This window comes from Myotis nattereri, assembly GCF_964212035.1.
Source record: "Myotis nattereri genome assembly, chromosome: 6".
NCBI classification, from domain to species: domain Eukaryota; kingdom Metazoa; phylum Chordata; class Mammalia; order Chiroptera; family Vespertilionidae; genus Myotis; species Myotis nattereri.
The window spans coordinates 9,906,422-9,920,240 of record NC_138081.1 but is presented as its reverse complement, the minus strand read 5'-3'; the positions used below and the strand labels follow the sequence as shown (position 1 = coordinate 9,920,240).

General features: G+C 50.9%; 1 long non-coding RNA gene across 1 annotated transcript; it reads left to right on the top strand.

Annotated features, from left to right (window-relative positions):
* The first annotated feature begins 7,043 nt into the window (after positions 1–7,043).
* On the top strand, positions 7,044–12,139 carry LOC308520795. The gene is made up of 3 exons (XR_013996115.1): positions 7,044–7,344; positions 8,995–9,121; positions 10,135–12,139. It is a non-coding gene; the product is annotated as an uncharacterized lncRNA (long non-coding RNA).
* The last annotated feature ends 1,680 nt before the right edge of the window (positions 12,140–13,819 follow it).

Sequence of the window (13,819 nt, the reverse complement as noted above, 5' to 3'; positions counted from 1 at the left end):
AGTTCCTTTTTCTTTTTCATGAGAAAATTAAACCTAAAGAAGAAACGAAACAGAGTTTATTGTGCCACTGCTCCTGCCAAAGGCATTTGCCTTGAGACCAAGTTCGCCAAATCGGGGTTATTACTGGAAAGTGGTGTTTTAAATATATGTGTGTGTGTTGGGGGGTGCGGTGTGCAATGGGGATGTTACAGATTGGAAGTTATTTAGGTTCAGGTTTTGGAGAGCCTCGAATGCCATGTGGAGAGTCTGAACTTTATTTTATGGTGATATAAGGCAAAAGGGAGGGCCCTGGCTGGTGGCTCAGTTGGTTGTAGCCTCACTCCCTGCACCAAAAGGTGGTGGGTTCCATTCCTGATCAAGGCCTGTGTGGGAGGCAACCGATCGAAGTTTCTCACATCGATGTTTCTCTTTCTCTCTAAAAATCAATTTTACAAAATTTAAAGAAAAAGGGATAGGAAAGGAGTGTCTACTTAGCCTGGGCACTGTGCTAGCACCCGCCTTTTCACCTCCCGTCTCTGCGAGCTGTGCCCGTTATGAACAGGCCATGGGCGCGTCCAGTTTAAGATGAGCCTGTGCTGGCTGTAGGAGGACTTGGAAGGGAGAAGGTTTAGAAGCAGAGATTCCAGTTTGCAAGTTATGATAAAGTCTGGGGGTGAAGGGTGGGGATGACGTCCATGAATTAGGGTGATGATGATAACTAAAGGGTACATTTTATAAAGACACTAACACATGATGAATATATTTTACATGTAAACTCTGGTTTTTTCCATTTTCCAAATTCGATGTCCTGTTATTAGGTTTTTGACCGCGGACGCCGCGTGTATCATTATCTTACATTTTCTAGAAAATCTCTGCCTTGCGTGCAGGATGTTACCTGTCTCCCATATCGGGATGAAACCCGGGTATGTAAAAACTTGAATCTGAGTCTAAACGTAGCCCCCCCTGCTGATTTGGAGAAAAATCTCAAGTTGGCACAATACCTTGGTCTCTCTTCAAACAGCAGTCTAAAACGTAGCTCTCTCCTCTCCCCCTGCACCCCGCCCCCACAGCTAATGAACTATATCTAATAGCCTCTCTGTAGAGCCCTTTGAGAAAGGGATGGCGTTTGTGTTTGACCTCATTATCCATCTCGGCCTGTCCTTGAGGAAAATGATCTGCCCCTTAGGCAGGTGCATTCCTCGCATTCCTCCTTCCACTAGCTGCTCAGGCTCGTTAACCCCAGTGACCATGGGAAAAAGCTGCCTGCCTCGGAGAGGCCGAGGGGCGTGGGCACAAGATAACAAGAGGTGAAGAGGTCAGCCGGGAGGCCCTTTCATCTTTTCAGGCTGTTTCCAATCCAGACAAAGGACTCTGTCCAGGGGCGCAAGGCCCACGCGGCTTTGTTTTATGGTCTGGCCTTGGAAGGGGGTTGGGAGGGCTGTGCCATATCTCGATATTGTTTTGGAGGCGAATGCCTGGCTCGCGGGGAGTCCCGGACTCCTGGGGGAAGGTTAAGTGGAAGGAAGGGCCAGCAGCCTCTGCTTGGGCGAAGCGACCACCCAGCCAACTCAAAGGAGAGTGTGAAGGGCTTGAATGGAACGAGCTGTCCTGCAGGATTTATCACTCAGACGGGGAGAGGAAGGGTGCGAGGCTGTTGAGAGGCTTCAGACCAGGGTAGCTCTAGTTTTTGCAGCAGAAGAGGAAAAGCGAAGGGGTGAGTAGAGGGGGGAAAGGCGGCAGGGTGGTATGGAATGAGTGGAGAGGTCAGGGCAGCTTGGAAACCTGCATACGTGCGTGCGTGCGTGTGTGCGTGCATGTGTGCATGCGTGTGTGTGTGGGTGTCCACATTTCCTTCCAGCTTGCCACTAACCTGCTTTATGACTTTGAACAAGTCGTTTCCCCTTTCGTACAATGAAGCCATTGGGAGGGTACCAGAAGGCGCCTCAGGGGGCTGCCTTGGAGTCTCCTCCCCTGTGTACGTCCTCAGCCTGCTTCATTGATTGTGTTTTGTTAGATAAGCAGCATAGCCACATTCTCAATCATTGAAAGGCAACAGCTCTGCCTCTCACCAAAATCCCCAACCCACTCCCCAGCACCTTCAGGCAGTAAGACAGTAACTGCCTTTTGGGTGGCTTTCCCATCGATCTCCCCCCAACCCCCCAATGTATATGTATTTTCACATCTCTAAGGTATACCTGTAATGTTGCATACTGGTGTGTGTGTGTGCCCCCCCTCACCCACTTTTACCTAGCCACCCCAGATCATTGTTTCTCCTTTTAACAGAGGAAGGAAAAAACCTATATAAACATTTGTGAAGTGAGTTTGAGCCTTCAAAGCCAGTCCCTTCATAATTTTAAATAGAGAACTGAGTAGGATGGGGGAAATAATCACAGCCATCCTAGTGACACTGCTTTCATTTTCAAAACACTCGGCAGTTGGCAAAGCATTCGAATATCCACAATCTATTGGATCTGAAGAGACCACAGTTCAGCCACCCTGAAGCTGCTTTTTGGGACATTGATTTTAAGCTGCTTATTAAGAAACAAAAGACTCAGAACCCTTACCCTCACCCTTTCCTGCCCAAAAGATTCAGACAGAGAACCCTGCTCCAAAAAGGCCATCTTGGGCTGCTGCCTTAGCCTAATTTGAATTAAGTACGGTACACAGGAGGACGTTAGGCAGGGGCCTGTCAGCTAGAGACCCCCTTGTGCCCCTTGTTGGAGAGGCCTAGCAAGGATTTTCCTGCCATGTGCATTCTACTCTTCCTCAGTCACCCATTCTCACTTCTGAAGTCTAATACCCTTTCTTCTTCATCCAAAATGTCTTATACCCATGCTGCCCCGCTGGCTTGGGAATTTTCATGCCTGTGTGAATTCCCCATGCCCCGGTATTAAACTTTGACTTTCTCCTGTTAATCTGTTGAAGAACTTAGAGACGGAAGGAAAAATGTTAATATATTTTTTAGCCCCCACAGATCCCTTCAACAACCCTGGAAGGTACAGCAGGCGTTATCATCTTCGTTTTTCAGATTAAACGGAGCCTCGGAGAGGGCAAATGACATGTCCATGCCCAATCTGCTACGGGGTGCTGGAGCTCGGGTTCGAAGCTTTACTGTGCTCAGCATGCGTTCCCATCTGTTACCTCGTGGACTGTCTGCCCCCATTCCTGACATGCACACCACTTGTTCCAACAAATGATTAAAAATTACCCAAGGACACAGATCCGAGAGCAGACTTGGGACTCAGATTCTCCCTCTCAGCTCGGGTTGCACGTCTTCTTGTTTTCTACGTAAAAAGAACCATTGCTGCTTTCCCTCCAGGTTTTCTATGATTTTTTTAAATTTTAAATTGATTTGAGAGAGAGAAATATTGATTGGCTGCCTCCTCCTGCACAGTCCTACTGGGGATTGAACCCGAAACCTGGGCTTGTGCCCTGACTGGGAATTGAACTGGTGACCTTTGGATGCATGGAATGACGCTCAACCACAGCTTCAGCGGCCAGGGCAGGTTTTCTATGATCTGACCTGCTTTCCCCACCCAGGCTTTCATCATCACACACTTGAATTATTGCCATAGCAGACACACTAGGTTATTACTGGATTATTAAGATTAAAACAAACACTCATGGAGCCCTACTATGTGCCGGGCCTTGTGCTAAGCTCTGATGGGATGGCTGTTTCCTGGTCCTTGCCCTCACGGATCTTCCAGGGGATACAGGGGCTTGAGACATGTCACTGCAATGGAACAAGGAAAGAGCAACGAGTGGAACACGTGCAGGGACCTGAAGAGGGGCGGGTAATGCGGGCTGTTCCTTCCCGTTGGTCCGATGGTCTTTGGGTTCTCTTTTGTCATGAGCACGGAGTGTTCTGTGTTCCCTGCTCAAGGTCTTCCTGTACCTTGGTCTTTCAGTGCCAACACTTCAGCTTGGCATTCAGCGTCCACCACTATCTGGCCACTGCATTTTACCATTCCTCCTCAGTACAGCCCTCCGGCCATTCACAGCCCTCTCCTGATGGGCTCGGGCACTTGTTGCTGCATATTCCTATGATCTGGCCAGAGTCATAGGAATAACCCTAGTACTACTTACTGTTTGTCTGTGTCGCTCAACTAAGCCATTTGTCACATTATTTCATGCAATCCTTTCAACTCATTATGGTGGACATCATCGTCCTCATTTTGGAGATGAGGAAATCAAGGGTCAGAGATGCTAAGCAACTTGCCTGTCTCCCACAGCCAGAACATGGCTGAGTGGAACTCGGCCCCCAGATCAAACCCCGAGTCATCCACTCTTGCCATCCCACTCCACTGAAATGAGCAGCGACAATGGCATACATTAGCGATTAGTAACTCTGTCTCCTCACTCTTGATGCTCCCACACCTGAAATACTCACTTTTGCCTTCAAGGATCTCAATGTTGCACTTCTCTCAATACACCCCAAAGACTCTCCCTCACCTTGGATCCCCTCCATTGTTGCTTGCTCCCTTTCTATCATGTGACCCATGGCCTTCGAATTGTTCTTTAATGATTTTTCATGGCGTATGTTTGAGCCTGGCTACAAACTTACCATTCAGACTGGCTAGACGGCCAACTTCGATCATAATAACTAACAATTAATGTTCCTGAGAATGGAGACCAGTCATCGGTCGAGGCATATCAAGAAGGCCTCGCAGTATGATTAGTACGGGGATGAAACAGACAAAAATCCTTGCTCTCGTTCTAGTAGAAAGAGACAATAGCCCTAACCGGTGTGGCTCAGTTGGTTGGAGCGTTGTCTCATATACCAAAAGGTGGCAGGTTCGATTCCTGGCCAGGGCACAGACCCAGGTGTTGGGTTCCGTCCCTGGTTGGGTTGCATGCAGGAGGCAATGGATTGATCACATCGATCTTTTTCTCTCCTCTCTCTCCCTTTCTCTCTCTAAAATAAATTTTAAAAATGTGTTTTTAAAAAAGAGACAATAGATGAAGTAAATACATAAAGTATTATGAGGTCAGGTGGCAATAAGTGCTACGGAGAAATACAAAGCAGGGAAGGGGGAAAAGAAACCCCAAGGAGTGACATTATCTGACTGACGTTACGAAAGGCTCACTAGCTGCTGGTGGAGAAAAGACTAATAGGATGAGGGAGCGAGCAGGAAGACCAGTTAGGAGGTAATTGCAACAGCCAAGATGTGTGCTGGTAGTGGGGCTCGGACAAGGAGTGGAAGATGTTAGCGGTGATCAGATTTAGATACGTGTTGCAGGTAAAGCCAGCCTGGTTTGCTGAGGGGTTTTACATGGAGCAGATTCAAGATTTTTGGCCTAGAAGGAAGGAACATCTGGAAAGATGGAGTTGCCATTAACTAAGATGGGAAGAGCAGGTTTTGAGGAGCAAACCAAGTGGAAATAGGCAGTAATCAGGTGGGTATGTGAGTCTAGAGTTAAAGGGGAAGTTCTAGTCTGGAGATGTGTCAGAGCCATCAAGGTACAGCTGATAGACACACTAGACCAGTGGTTCTCAACCTTGGCCGCACATTAGAATCACCTGGGACTCTTTTTAAAATCCTGATTTCTGGGCCCCGTCCTCCGGAAATTCTGTTTCTTTGTTATGGGGTGAGGCCATAACATTAGTAACAAAGAAACAGAATTTCCGGAGGATGAGGCCCAGAAATCAGGATTTTAAAAATATTCCCAGGTGATGCTAATGTGCAGCCAAGGTTGAGAACCACTGCTCTAGAGTCTAGAGCAGGGGTGGGCAAACTTTTTGACTCGAGGGCCACAATGGGTTCTTAAACTGGACCGGAGGGCCGGAACAAAAGCATGGATGGAGTGTTTGTGTGAACTAATACATGTTAACACTGCTGCTGGGGAAGGAACGGAGGGGAGAGCAAGAGAACCCTCCGCTCTTTCGGCTCCGCGGGCCAGATAGAACAGCCGAACGGGCTGGATCCGGCCCGCGGGCCGTAGTTTGCCCACGGCTGGTCTAGAGCACTGCTTTCAATCCCCTTGGCCCCACTTCTTTCTCCAGCCGATGGAATGCAGCTGATGTTGGCTAGATTCGCAGTTGGTATAAGCTGAGAGTGGCTCACTTCCGTCTGCTCCATGAACTTCCTGCTTCGGTGGCTGTAGGTCAAGGTTGGGACCTCACTCAGCACTGCCCTATGTACAACCCAGATTATAGGGGCATTAATACTCATGGGGCCACCTTTAACCGATGGCGTATGGAAGCTGGTGGGTGATTATGGCCTATTCTTCCTGTGATAAACAGTTCTGAATCTCTCTGGAAAGTTCTGTGGAGCATCAGTCTCCTGTTGTGGTGGTCCGCTCAGTAATGCGTCCTCGAATTGGTTTCCCTCTCATTTTTTCTTGCCCCGTCCCTCATTTCTGCTCCCTAGAATGTCATCCCCGTATAAACGATCTGCATGCAAACCTTTTGTTAAAGTTCTGCTTCTACGGGAACCTCGGCTAAGACAGGTGACATTTAACTCCAGGAGGCTGAATGAGATCACCAAAGGCTTCGTGAAAGATCGGGAACAGACCGAGGACTGGGCCCTGGACCCCTCCAACACGTACAGGTGAAGGAGTTGAGAGCCTACCAAAGAAGACCCTGAAACCCTGAAGAGTAACAGAGAACATAGCGTCGTGGAAGCCGAGAAAAGAAAGGTGTTTCAAGGAGGAGGGGAGGGTCAGCTGATTCTTGCTGGTCAGTCAAATAAGATCAAGGGAACTGGTGCCTTAACCAAGCGCAGTCTGTGTGGGGTTGTGGAGCAACTGAAATGGGTTTGAGAGAGAAGCTGGAGGGGAAACAGGGTCAGGAGAGCCTTTTTGAAAAGATGGGTGAAATTACAGCATGTTTATGTACCTCTATATGCTGCTGTGAATGATTCAGCAAAAGGGGGGAAACCGGTGATGCAGGAGAGAGGAGGGAGCATCGCTGGGGGAGGGAGGGAGGGGGTGCAGTGGCCCTGAAGGTGTTTGCCTTAGATAGGGGGGCCGTTTATCCCCAACTGCAGGCGGGGAGGCGGGAAAGCAGATTCCCGTTCTCACACACCAGGACCTGGCGGGTGCTTGAACTGCGTGAGGTCATTGGACTTTGAGTCTGGGCTTCCCACCAGCCCCTCCGTTTGACAGCTGAGACCCAGGGAGTAGTGAGCTGCCCCAGGACATGCCCGAGGATCAGATGCAGAATTGGAATTAGAACCCAGGGCTCCCCCTGCCTTGCCCAGTGCCTTCAGGCCGTGGTCTGGGGCAGAGTCCTGACCATACTCTGCCACTCACCGCACCTGTGCTCTGGGCAGTGAACAGGTAGCCTAGTGGGCTCCACGAAGGTCATTAGGGAGGGAAATGGAGACATGGGCAAGCTTCAGAAGAGGACCAGCAAGCCACCCGGTGAGTTCATTTGCAGGTCTGCTGAGGAGGTCAAAGAACCTCCCTAGATGTACTGAGGAGTCAGCCTACTCACTGGAAGGGAAGCTGCAGACCTGCAAATCGGTTGAGAAAGATCTGCCAGAACGCAAAGGGGGGTATTGTAAACGCAAGCGCAAACAGAAGGGCACAGATCCCCTTGGAATGTTGGTTTCTGGGTTCAAATCTTTGTCAAGCCTTGCTTCCCAGGGTGCGGTTTGGAAATAGGCTCCCGCTCAGGTCAGATAGCGTTGAACGCAGCGCAGGCGTGGGCAGTGCGGCTCAGGAGGGGGCGCCGAACAGAGAGGCACAGCCTGCTGGTCCCAGGGAGGAGCCACACACCGGCTTCACCTCGTCCTCTAGGAAACTTGCAAAACCACAGCATTCTTTCCCCGAATTCCACTCATTTCACAAACATTCTCCAGGCTTTGTGCTCAGTGTTACAGATAAGCAGGTAAGGGCGTGGGGGTGGGGGATGGGGGAGGGACGGGACATAAGAACAGATAAACAGAAAGAGGCCCTGCTCTCAAATTGTTATGGCCCTATAACGGGAACGGGCTATCCCAGGGGTGGGCAAACTTTTTGACTCGAGGGCCACAATGGGTTCTTAAACTGGACCGGAGGGCCGGGACAAAAGCATGGATGGAGTGTTTGTGTGAACTAATATAAATTCAAAGTAAACACCATTCCATAAAAGGGTACGGTCTTTTTTTTCAATAGTTTTATTAATTTCAAACGGGCCGGATCCGGCCCGCGGGCCGTAGTTTGCCCACGGCTGGGCTATCCACACTGCTCAGTCTCCCGTTTGTTACCTGGTTCTGGACAGAGGCGGGCACAGGGTGGGAAGACTCAAGTCACTGCAAAGGCCGTGGCTGTGGGTTCAGAATTATAAATTATAAACTGCCCTTGGGTACAGATGCTCCCAGTGCACTTTCGTGGTCCATGTATCTGTCTGATCGCTGGTTAAATCCTGTCCAATCGCTGAAAGCCTGTTTGTTTCACCACAAACAGAAGGGCCCGCTGAACTCCGGCGAGGACAGCGCCCGCAGCCAATGCTACAAGGCAGCGGTTCTCAACCTGTGAGTCGTGACCCCTTGGGGGGTGGAACGACCCTTTCACAGGGGTCGCCTAAGACCCTCGGAAAACACATATATAATTACATATTGTTTTTGTGATGAATCACTATGCTTTAATTATGTTCAACTTGTAACAAAATACATCCTGCATATCAGATATTTACATGACGATTCATAACAGTAGCAACATTACAGTTATGAAGAAGCAACGAAAATAATGTTATGATTGGGGGTCACCACAACATGAGGAACTGTACTAAAGGGTCGCGGCGTTAGGAAGGTTGAGAACCACTGCTCTAAGGTGTTTCTTTGGGGGACAACTTACGTGGGTGCAGCCTGTGACGCCTCTCTTTCCTCTTTCCACCAAAACAATACCTGAGAGGCGCACGGGCCCTGCTCTGACTTCTACCTGGCGGGCGCTGGGGGACCATGTTAGCCAGGACAGCTTCTCTGCCCAAGAAACAGTCCCGGCGCCTGTGTTTGTGTCGCTCTCGCAGGCGTTTTAAAGCACTTCAATATCAGCGCGTTCACGGACTCCTTCCCTCCTCCCCTGCGGTAGGTCGCGCAGGTTTTGTTATCACCGTTGTGCAGCTGGACAGACGGAGGCTCCAAGCGGTGACACGACGCGACCCGGTCACATGGCTCAGCAGCAGTTGAGCTGCAAGTGGAATCCAGGTCTCCTGACGGTGAGTCGGACGCCCCTCAGCCCTCGGATGAAGGTGTGGCCATCCCTCCCAGGACAGCTGGGCTTTGAGCCCCAGCTCCGACCTCACCAGCTACGTGACCTTCGGCAGGTGGTTTAAGGGTCTCTGTGCCTCTTTCCCCCATTTGTAAAACGAGCAAACTAGCCCTGGCCGGTGGCTCAGTAGGTTGTGGTATCGTCCTGCGCAACAAAAGGTGGCGGGTTCGAGTCCCAGTCAGGGCACATACCTGAGTTTCGGGATCAATCCCTGGTCGGTGTTTGTGCAGGAGGCAGCTGATTAATGTTTTTTTTTTTTTTTTCTCTCTCTCCCCCCCACTTCCTCTCTATGAAATCAATAAGAAATAAAAAAATAAAAAATAAAATGAGCAAACTGATAGTCCCCAAGTCCCCATAGCTCTTGGTTACTGGAAATCTTGCATCGTGTGGTTTCCTGTTCTGCCTTTGGAAGTGGCAGCCAGGGGACCTGATGGAATATCTGCAAGCTCAGGATTACCCTTGAAGGGGGACCAAAGTTTTGCCCCCCCCAAATATGCCCGTTAGGATCATTGATTTAAGCTTGTTATTAAGAAACAAAAGACTCAGAAAGAACCTTTGACCTCCCCTGCTTCCCTGCCTAAAGGAATTCAGGGAGAAGAACTGCTTCTGGAAGGCAGCCTTAGCATACTCACCTCAGCATACAAGAAGCAAGTCTGGCAGATGGGGGTGGGAGTGGGGGTGTGTGTGGGGGAGATCCAGGCAGGTCTGTTAGACCCCCTCTGTCTCATTGTTTGGGGGGTGAGGGGGGGTGGAGCAAGAATTTGTTTACCACATTTTCTCTTTCTGTGAGTTACCTGCTTTCCGTTGAATTCTCAGAACCCTTTGCCCCAAGTGGCATATAAGCCTCAACTGCCCAGTGTGTCTTTGGATGTCATATCTATGGCACCCCCACATGTGCATCCATAATGAATTTTGGGCATTTTCTCCTGTTAATCTGTCTCGTGTTAATTTGGTCATTAGCCCAGCCGCAACCCAGAGGTGGAAGAACAGGTCCTTTTATGGGTCCCCACACCTTTCAGAATGAAAACAGTGTTGAGCCAAGTGGTCTGCAGCCTGGAGCCCCCTCCAGCCCACACAGCCTGCCTGCACGTGAGAACCGGGGCCTGGGCTTGGACGGCAGCCCCGGGAAGGGGCGAATTCCAGCAGAGCCCCCACCAGTGGGTGAGAGTGGAAAGGTCGAAAGGGCGCCACTCCTGCCTGAGATTCCAGTGTCAGCTCTGCCACTGATATCGGAGAACACCTTGGACAAGTCAGGCGCGCCTCTGCTTCCTCATCTATGACAGGAAGGGAGGATTAGATAGTGTCTCAGCCACCTTCCTGATAACCCCAAAGGGACTTGCTGGAAGACAACAGTGACACATGATGGGCAGTTTCTAAAAACTTGTTTTACTACAAAAAATTTCAAACAAATTCAAACTCAGCAAAGCAATATAGTGAACCCCCACAGCTCATCTTGTTTCATCCCTACCTCCACCCCTCCCACTGGAGGGTTAGTTGTGGAGCTCCTTTTAAGTGAAATTTACAAGCATTAACATGCAGAAATCTTAACTGTGTGATATTGGTAAATGGAATTGCCCATCTATCAGGACAGAGAGTATTTCTACTTTCCTAGAAACTTCTTTCGTGTCCATCATGGGCAAATGTATAACTGACTGTATCTATACTAATAAAAGGGTAATATGCAAATGGTCAGGACGCCCTCACGCATAACAACCGATCAGCTGGAGGCTGCGGGTGCACCAGGCGCAGGTGGGCGGGGGCTTGCAGTGTAGGGGACAGGGGTGGGGTGTGGCGGAGGGGCTCTGCAGGCCTCCCTGGCTCCGGCCTTCCTCTTTGGGGCAATCCATCGAGGAGCCCTGGATGGGTGGGTGGGGCCTACCTCTTTGGGGCGATGGATCACGGGGTTCCCGCACCATGACAGGGCACAGGCCAGACTGGGGGACCTCCCCCTTGCCCCAGTGCAAGAATTTTGTGCACCGGGCCACTAGTTAAACAATAAAATTAAACAAATGTGAGTTGAGCACCTGGGGTTAGCAGATGCTCTCTCTTTGGGGCTGGCTCGTCAGAGTCTGATCTGGAGTCCTCAGCTGTTCTGCTTCCTGCTTTGGCCCACTCCTGCCACCCTGTGTGTCCCTAGAGGGTGTGGCCTTCTGCATGTGCTCTATGCCCAGTTATCTACGAGGGGCCTTTGCTGCGCTGGCTGCAAATTCTCAGAAGCTCTTTTCTTCCTCCTGCCCTTATGCTTCTCCAGGTTTTTTCTTTTGTTCTCTTCCGTTTCTCCTACAACTGCTTTCTCATAACTGCTACTGTTTCTCTCCTTTAGCGTGTTCTCACCTTCCTGCGTTCGGCCCATCTTCTCTGAGCTCTGTCCTTTGTCTTTGGACTGTTCATATCCTGGACACTAGACACCGAGTCATAACCCCGGGTCCAGCCCAAGGGCAGGCAGGTTGTCAACAGTGAGTGAGTGAGCCAGTGAGCGAGTGAATGCAAAGGGGGCCCGGCTCTGCAAACACTTGCAGTCTAGTAACTATTGCTGTCCACTAAGGGACCCAACCTGTCAGCCTCGCCATTTCCGGACCACATCTTTCTCCTGCCTCCAGCAAGAAGCTATTTAGCTGTCCCTTTGGAAGCCCTGGCATTTGAAAGAGGGAGGCTGATTTCCTGGCAAAATGTGACCCAAAGGACCATTCCCCTTTCCACCCCCCATCATTAAAAAAAAAAAAAGAAAGAAAGAAAAGCAGAGCAAGCTGGGCTATCAGGGATGCTTCCTGTTTTCCTCTCTTGAGAGCATCCTGGATAGATGACACGGAGGGATCAAAGGGACTGTGCCTCTGGGGGCGGGGACTGGCAGAAGGGCTTTAACCCTCTGCTGGCTCCTACATGTGCCCGCACAGGCAGCTTCGGTCTTACCTTTCCTGGGCAGATCTACCTCGGAGGGCAGGGGCCTTTGCCATTCGCTCATCCATCAAACACGACGGTACTCTATCGAAGGCTTTGTTTGAGGATCTGGAGATACAGGAATGATATGACACAGTCCCGGGCCTCACTCATCTAACAGCAGCGACCGCAGTACTAAGATGATTGAGCACTTCCTCTGTCAGGCACTCACTGCACGCCTCTCATGCATTAGATCCTCACAACAGGCGTATGGGGCACGATTATGGCCATCTATACACGTATATAAAGAGGTAATATGCAAATTAGGCTGGGACGCTGTAACAGGTCACAACCAGACAGGAGGAGGTTGCGCAGGCAGGTGAGGCCGGGAGCAGAGATGGAGATGGAGGCAGAGACAGGGCGGCCTGCTCGAGCTGGCGCGGGGCTCGGACAGCCCTGGAGCGGACACAGGCCGGGGGGGGGCCAGGGGACACTGCGAGTCAGGCGCGGGTCCCAGCCCACCTTGAGGAGCCTCCTCGTGCGCCAGGCCTCTAGTTTTACAAATAAGGAAAGCGAGGCTCGCAGAGGTTAAATAACCTGTCGCAGGCGCGGGACTAGTAGATGTCGAGGCTGGGGTGAGAGTCCGGCGGCGCAACCCGCCCTTTTAGCTGCTGCCCTGCCGGGAACATGACAGTGACTCACTGCAAGTCGTTTTTACAAGAGCGGTTTATCTCTGGGCTTGGTCAGGTGGCACCGCAACGGACTAGAGCACAGGTGAGTCTGCTTACCGGCCCCCAAGACTGGAGGCAAGGCCCAGGAACCAAGAGGCCCCGTGTGGCCCAGTTCAGGGCACAGAGTGCGTGGGCTCTTGCTTCTCCTCTCCCACTCCTAGAACAGATGATAGGTAACGGCAGCCAAGTGAGCACACACTGAGGAAGTCGTCTGGGCCTGGGCTTACACCATCTCTTCCATCCTGGCAAAAATAAATAGTATTATTGTCTCCACTTTTGCAGGGCTCATATCCAAAATCACACAGCGAGACACAGAGCCAGGATTTGATCCTAGGTTTGACCGACTCTAAAACGTGCACTTTAATTAAACCGCCTCCCCGATGCTGAAACTTGGCAGAGAGAGGAAGGAACTCCCTTCCTGCCGAGATTCCTGACAAACCGAAAGTGGCAGGTGGAGATACCAAGCAACACTGAGATCACTGGGTAGGGACGTCTGGCACAAAAGGATCTGAAGGTGCTTCCGACTCCGCAATTCTATCTCTTTAAGACCCAGAGCTCCCCTGCCAAGCCTGCTCCCTGATCCTCAGAGATTTCAGGGGTGGGGAAACTGGATTGAATGCGCTGACATACAACAAGCAAAAAAAGACCTCAGCATTTTTGTCTGGCCTGGGTGGCTCCGGCCTCCCTCCTCCCTCCACCCCGCCCTCCCCCCCTCACTTATTTATTACTGTGCTATTCCCTGGCCCTGCTGCTGTGTCAATACTGATAAAAGCAAATCGCCCCACAAACAGGTGCAGCCGGAGCTGCCCCTTGGACAGCTGCCAGGGAATGTGATCGCTCAGCTGGGTGACCTGCCCCTGCCCAGCCCCCTTCTCGGGTTCCAGCCCCGGGCATGTGTCCTTGGGCAGTTAATGTCATGTTCTGAGCCTGGTATCTCAGTTGGCATCGAGGACTGAAGCTGGCAGGTGTGGTTGGGGTGGGGTGGGTGCGTGCAGGACCGAGGGGCCTCCAGGAGTTATCCATCTATTTTCTCTTTC